The sequence below is a fragment of the Nycticebus coucang genome, chromosome 16, assembly GCF_027406575.1.
Source record: "Nycticebus coucang isolate mNycCou1 chromosome 16, mNycCou1.pri, whole genome shotgun sequence".
In the NCBI taxonomy this organism is placed as follows: domain Eukaryota; kingdom Metazoa; phylum Chordata; class Mammalia; order Primates; family Lorisidae; genus Nycticebus; species Nycticebus coucang.
In genome coordinates, this window is record NC_069795.1 from 28084579 (window position 1) to 28091681 (window position 7103).

The following is a 7103-nucleotide window of genomic DNA, read 5'->3' on the forward strand; positions in this document are numbered from 1 at the left end:
GTTTCAATGTGCAACTTCAAGGAAAGAGGAAGCTCATCTGTGATATGCAATCACATATGAAAGTATTTGAAGTAAAATCAGGCTTCCTCATTAAACAAGTGAAGGAAGACAATTTCTGCCATCTCCCCACAACTCAAAATCTGTTAGTGGAAAAACCACTGGTTGCATTCCCAAACAAAACATGTGTGGATTCACTAGAAAAGTTGCAAAAGGAGTTCCAATTTAGATTTAAAGAGCTTCATCTCCATGAACAGGACATACAGCTTTTCCGTAACCCATTATCTATTGACATTGAAAATGTGGATACGATTTACCAAATGGAACTGGCTGAACTGCAGAATCATGACTCTCTGAAAGACACATTCAAGTCAAGCAGCCTTCCTAATTTCTATGCATCTCTCCCCTCTGAGACATACCCTAATCTCAGGAACCATGCACTCAAAATGGCAACCATCTTTGGCAGCACTTATGTCTGTGAACAGACTTTTTCCAGAATGAAACATCTGAAATCTCCAACCAGATCTAGACTAACTGATGCACACTTGCATCACTTGTTATGACTAGCAGTGACAAATATGGAACCAAACATTGACCATCTCATTAGCCAAAAGCAGGCCCATATTTCCCATTGAAATACTGCTAAGTTTGTTGATTTAACTTTACTTGTTCTTCATTTTAAATATTGTATTTGTTCCTGTTTTGTTTTTTTTACTTCAAAATAAGATATGTGCAGTGTGCATAGGAATTTGTTCATAGTTTTTTTTTTAAAAAACTATAGTCCAGCCCTCCAACGGTCTGAGGGACAGTGAACTGGCACCCTGTTTAAAAAGTTTGAGGACCCATGTACTAGCTTATAGAATTGTGAGAAAACAGATTTCTGCTCTTTAAGCAATCCAGGTTATGGTACTTTGTAATGGCACCCCTAGGAGACTAATGCATACTGTAAAAGATCAGAAAGAAAGAAGGGAAAGAAAGAGAGAAAGAAAGAAAGAGAGAGAGAGAGAGAGAGAGAGAGAGAGAGAGAGAGAGAGAGAGAGAGAGAGAGAAAGAAAGAAAGAAAGAAAGAAAGAAAGAAAGAAAGAAAGAAAGAAAGAAAGAAAGAAAGAGCAATTGTGTGGTTTTATTTCCTCATTATTATGTGAACTTTTCCCATCAAGTTGTGACCCTAATGTTTACATTGCACATTTTTCTTTCAATGGTCTTTATTGTAAGCAAATTATATTATCTGTTTCTTAAGAAAGAAAAAGGCTGAGTGAACAACTGGCTTTATTGGACTCTAGAGATAGTAGATTATATTAAGACATGGTTTAGAAATATCACAGACTATATTTTACAGGAAAACATAAGGTATGTCCAAAGACAATGTTGACTATATGCAAATTTTCACATTATAAGTTGACTCCAGAACTAAGCCCACAGCATAAACAACAAAAGAGAAATCTTCCTTGAGCCAGGCATAAAAAGAACTCATACTTACAAAATATGTTAGGATATAACTAGTCAAATTCAAAAAGAGCTAGTTTTTCATAAAGCATTGAGTTTATCTATAACACTTAAAAAATGACTTTTACAAAATGTAACTTACTGATACATTTTGGGGGGAATTCATTACCTAAGCCTACTGCCACTCATCTTCAGTCTGATTGCTATCTTTCTGTAGACTTTAAGTAAAAAATGTATCTTACGTTACCACCAGTACTAACAACATTTTCACTACTATGTCTATGCTACAAAGATGTGTCTTAAAAGTCAAATTTATGTAGCATACATGAAATAACTCTACAGTTATCACAGTTATAGAGTTTGTTGCTGACTCCAAGGTCTCTATCTATTTGCACCTGTTCCTATACAAAGCACTCTGGTACACTATTGGCCCTGACAAATCTATTCAATCTATAGATGTGTTTTGGCTAGCTCTGAAGAAGCACTTTATTTTTTTGAAGAAAATAAGCTATTATTTCGAAACTTCTATTTGTGTGGATAGAGGGCTGTGGTAGAGGCTTGGAAATAATAACATATTTCTCAAACTTCTGACATTTTATAGAATATTTTCTGTTCAGGAAAAAAAAAAAATCAACCATGGCCAGTTGAGAAGCTAGAGATAGTAGTTTATTTGATGTTGACAGTTTAATATTTTCCTTCTGAAAAATTCCCACTATTAAGAATAGAGTATGAATGTTTTTGCCACAACAAATAAGTAAGCAAGTAGACGGTTCTGTTAATCAGTTAGACATAAGCATTCCACATTGTATATCAAATCAGCACATCGTAGCCCATAAATGCATTCGTGTACACAGTTATGATTTAATAAAGAAGTAAAAATAAAGGAACTCTCATAGGTGGGAGTTGTATCCAAGTATTGTTAGTTACCCTTGATTGCTCTCATGCCATTCATCAAGTACTCCAAAGTGAAGATCATAACTGCAAGTAAATTCTACTCTCTCCTCTCTACTTCATCGCCCTGTTCTCACACTCCTATTGAATAAAACTTTTCAAATCAAGTTGTCATATTTGCTTTCATAGAACAGCAGTAACAGAAATGTCTGGGAGAAGACGTAGCTAAGGAAAAGCATAAGCCATCCTATGTCTCATACGCTATTCCCTGTAATGTTGGACCCTGAACCATGTCTCAAGCAGCAAAATAATAGGGAACTTTGCAGGTCTTTGCAGAATTTAATGCTTGAAATCTAAAGTGCTATGAATGAAACATATGAAAAGTACATGCTCACAAAATCTCAGTTTACATACCCTGTTTCCCCGAAAATAAGACAGTGTCTTATTTTAAGGTGTGCTCCCAAAGATGCGCTAGGTCTTATTTTCAGGGGACGTCTTATCTTTCCTGTAAGTAGGTCTTATTTTCAGAGTATGTCTTATTTTTGGTGAAACAGGGTAGCAAAGAGAAAATTATTTAGCATTATTATTTGCAATTGAAAGGCTTTTTATGGCAAGAACTTAAGATTTGAATTTCACTTGCAATTTCTGATGGCATAACAAACCAATTCTTTTTCAGTGACTCTAATCATGACAAGCTCTGTGTTCCCTGTAAGTGTGTACACCAAGCATGTGTTTTGAAAGAGTTTCATTAGCTTGTTCATCTTTGTATTGGGAAAAGGTAGAATCAGGAGGTCAGATGCTATTCTCTTGCTCCCTTTCCCAGCACCGACATGCCTGAGAGAAGTTTAAGCCTCCAGGAGAAGCCTTGCACTTGGCTGGGTTTCACATCCAACATGTTGCAGGAATAACAGCACTGCACACCTAATCCTATTACCTGGATTTGGCCCCTTAACAATGCCTCCAAGATGTGCCCGTGATCTATCTCCGGCCAAGCTCCCCAGTCTCATCTGTGCCCATCTCTGTCTTTCGTCCCTTTATCTCCAGGACACTGCTGTTTTGTCATTTCTTCCAACATGTCGTTCTTCCTCTCACTTCAGTCTGCATTCCTGCTCTTTTCTTCTCATGAATACAACTCTCTCCAAACTCCTCACGTGATTTAATTCCTAATCATTTTGAAATTATCAACTCAAAATGTCACCTTCTCATCATGTCACCTTCTCATCATGTACCATGCCACACACTCTTCACCTCTTCTTTGAATGTACTTGCCACAATTCATAATTATGTGCTTGGGTGATTATCTGATCACATTTGTGACCCTAGACAACCGTAAATTCTGAGTCTACTTTCCTGCTACTGTATACATATTGTCTAGCGTACAAAAAGGCATTTAATAAATATTAATAAAAAATGAATGTAAGATATGCTTTTTGTTTTTATTTTTTTATTTTATTTATTTATTTTTTTTAATTTTTTTATTAAATCATAACTGTATACAATGATATGATTATGGGGCATCATACACTCACTTCATAAACCATTTGACACATTTTTATCACAGTGGTTAACATAGCCTTTCCGGCGTTATCTCAGTTACTGTGCCAAAACATTTACATTCTACATTTACCAAGTTTCGCAAATACCCCTGTAATATGCACCACAGGTGTGATCCCACCGATTCCCCTCCCTCTACCCACCCCCCCCTTTCCCACTTCCCCCTATTGTTAAGTTGTAGCTGGGTTATAGCTTTCATGTGAGAGTCCCAAATTAGTTTCATAGTAGGGCTGTGTACATTGGGTATTTTTTCTTCCATTCTTGGGATACTTTACTAAGAAGAATATGTTCCAGCTCCATCCATGTAAACATGAAAGAGGTAAAGTCTCCATCTTTCTTTAAGGCTGCATAGTATTCCATGGTATACATATACCACAATTTATTAATCCATTCGTGGATCGATGGGCACTTGGGCTTTTTCCATGACTTAGCTATTATGAATTGGGCTGCAATAAACATTCTGGTACAAATATCTTTGTTATGTTGTGATTTTTGGTCTTCTGGGTATATGCCCAGCAGAGGAATTACAGGATTGAATGGCAGATCTATTTTTAGATCTCTGAGTGTTCTCCATATATCTTTCCAAAAGGAATGTATTAATTTGCATTCCCACCAACAGTGCAGAAGTGTTCCCTTTTCTCCGCATCCACGCCAACATCTCTGGTCTTGAGATTTTGTGATATAGGCTAGTCTCATTGGAGTTAGATGATATCTCAAAGAATGCAGGGAAAACCCTTGAAGAAATTGGTCTGGGTGAGTATTTCATGAGGAGAACCCCCCGGGCAATTGAAGCAGCTTCAAAAATACACTACTGGGACTTGATCAAACTAAAAAGCTTCTGCACAGCTAAGAACACAGTAAGCAGAGCAAGCAGACAGCCCTCAGAATGGGAGAAGATATTTGCAGGGTATAACTCTGACAAAGGTTTAATAACCAGAATCCACAGAGAACTCAAACGCATCAGCAAGAAAAAAACAAGGGATCCCATCGCAGGCTGGGCGAGGGATTTGAAGAGAAACTTCTCTGAAGAAGACAGGCGCACAGCCTTCAGACATATGAAAAAATGCTCATCATCTTTAATTATAAGATATGCTTTTTGAATAGGCAAGTTTAGATAGCTAACATTAGAAGCAGGGGCGTATACTCTCAAAGAAAAATGGCTGGCTTGGAAATTCAATTTTAGAAAAAAGCCATTTTCATTCATCAGGGACTGATAAAATGTAACTTGGTTGATTCTCACCTATATTTTTTATTCATTTGTTCAGTTTTATTCAGCATCGGTACTATGCCAGGTGTATAGAGCATGGATGGACCTATTTGAATTCCTCTTCTTTGGAAGCTGAGTCTGGGTAACAGTTCTTGCTAATGGGGCCATGCTCAAGTGTCGTGAGAGAGGTTTGTGCACCTCTTTCACGTGCTTATACAATTGTGTTTACAAAGAAGAATATACAGTCAGGGCCAGGTTAGCATCTCACTCATGTCATTTCCAGGAAGAAGAGCTGTGTGAACTGCCGGCTCAATGTTTTAAAGAATAGAGTGGATAAAGATAAATATTATTCTACTATAAAGAAGCAAGGCATAGTTTTTTGCCCCCCCTTTCTCTCAACTAAGTGTTGTTTGAAAATTCAACAATGATCAGGATCTGTTTTTAGAAATGCTTAACGAATAATAACCACCCACTTTATAACACTAGAGCAATCACATGTCTATTGTAGTTGGATTTTAATGAAAGGCAGATATGTTGATGTTTTTCTTAAACTCAAAAAATAGAATTTTACCTTTTAATTTTAAAATGAGTAAAAATACAAGTATTAAATAATTTTAAAAGTGGACTTCCGTCTTAGTCTTAAAGAAATTCTCTGTCAAGAGGCACTTCCTGCAAACTTAGAATTTTACAAGAGGAACAGTTCCTAGCCAGAAGATACCAATTTTGAAGATTCATTCACAAAAAATTATTAATTGAATTCCCTTTATGTGTCAGGCATCATTCTGGGGACAAATATCTTCACACTCACAGAGTTTATTATTTCACTACGGAGTAAGAAGATGCACAAACTGACAGGTTAATGACAGTAGTAAATAAATGCAAAGGTGTTTTGAGACAGTTGTAGCCAAGGCAGATCTGAAAAGGTAACCTTTGGGTTGAGATCTGAATTGTGGGGAGGAGCAATGCCTTTCAAAGAGATGGGAGAATAGGAGAGAGGAAGGACAGAGGACCCATGGTAGAACCCATGTTGGTGCATCAGAAGAACAGAAAAGAGAGCCAGATGGCTGAAAGCTGCAGAGAGGTTGTGGTCAGATCCTGTAGTCTTCAATTTTAACTGCAATTGAAAATCGCAAATGGATTTTGGACAGGAATGAGTAATGTTTAAACAATTACTCTGGTGTTATGTAGAAAATGAATTATAATTGAACAAAAAAGATGCAGGGATATAAATTCGGTCATTGCATCGGTCAAAGGAGAAGGTAGTAGGTTGAATCAAGGCAGGAGCCATGGAAATGGAGGGAAGTTCCTGATTCAAAAAGCAACCCTCCGCAGAAATCTACAAATAAAATTTATTTCAGCAGTCATCTTACACAGAAAGTTACTTCATTAGGCCACTGCCATTGTCTAGAGGCCATTTTATGAAAGAAAGATGGTTGTAACTAAAGTAAGAGTTTCATTCCACATATAGGTTCAGTTAAAGGACAGCACTTTGAATTCATCCAGTACTTTAGATTCAGTCGGCTATCTTTCTAATATTTGCCTTTCTTTAATCACAAGTAGGGCAAAATATTAAAAATGGATTATAGTGATTCTATCATAACTTTCTGGAAACATAGCTGAAAATAAACCCTGCTGTTAAGAAACACACTGATATTCACCTTAGTGAAAGATGTGGCAACTTCATAAACCAATAAAACTTTTTTCTTCAAATCAGGAAATGGAAAGGCAACTGAAAACTATTTAATATCATAAATATTTTTAAGTTTGGAAAGTATTCTCTATATGCAAATTCTATCAAGCAGTACTTAGAATATAGAATAACTTACTAATTATTATTTTACCCCATTAGTCAAACAATTACCCCAAATATCTGTAGACAACCACATATCTAGTTTTGTATATTACAGAACCTAATGGTTTGGTGTAAATGAATTGCATGGATAACATGGTTGACCATTTCATGCAAGGCTTTGATTGAAGATTATTTTATTTTAATGGCTGTAGACAT